Source organism: Penaeus monodon, chromosome 21 (genome assembly GCF_015228065.2).
Source record: "Penaeus monodon isolate SGIC_2016 chromosome 21, NSTDA_Pmon_1, whole genome shotgun sequence".
NCBI lineage: Eukaryota > Metazoa > Arthropoda > Malacostraca > Decapoda > Penaeidae > Penaeus > Penaeus monodon.
The window spans coordinates 21,260,543-21,260,946 of record NC_051406.1 but is presented as its reverse complement, the minus strand read 5'-3'; positions in this window follow the sequence as shown (position 1 = coordinate 21,260,946).

Below are 404 nucleotides of genomic sequence, written 5' to 3'. Positions count from 1 at the left end.
AAATAAATATAAAAATAAAAAATATAATAAAACCCAAATACCGAAACTTCCTCAATAAAAAAATCTCTAAAAATAATACCTAAAAATAATCTACTTATATAAAAAATCTCTATATATAAAAATTATAAAAATATTAAAACATAATATTTAAAAAACCTATTTTCATATTAAAACATACATATAAAATATAAAATATATAAGAATATTTTATATATAAAAAAATTTTAAAATAAAAATTTTTTGTATTTAAATTATATATATATAAATAATATATTTTTATAAAATATATAAAATATTATCTATATTTTATATATTATAAAATTTTTAATAAAATTGTTTTATATAAAATTTTATAATATTTTTTATATATTATATAATAATATTTTTATTATATATTATTAAAA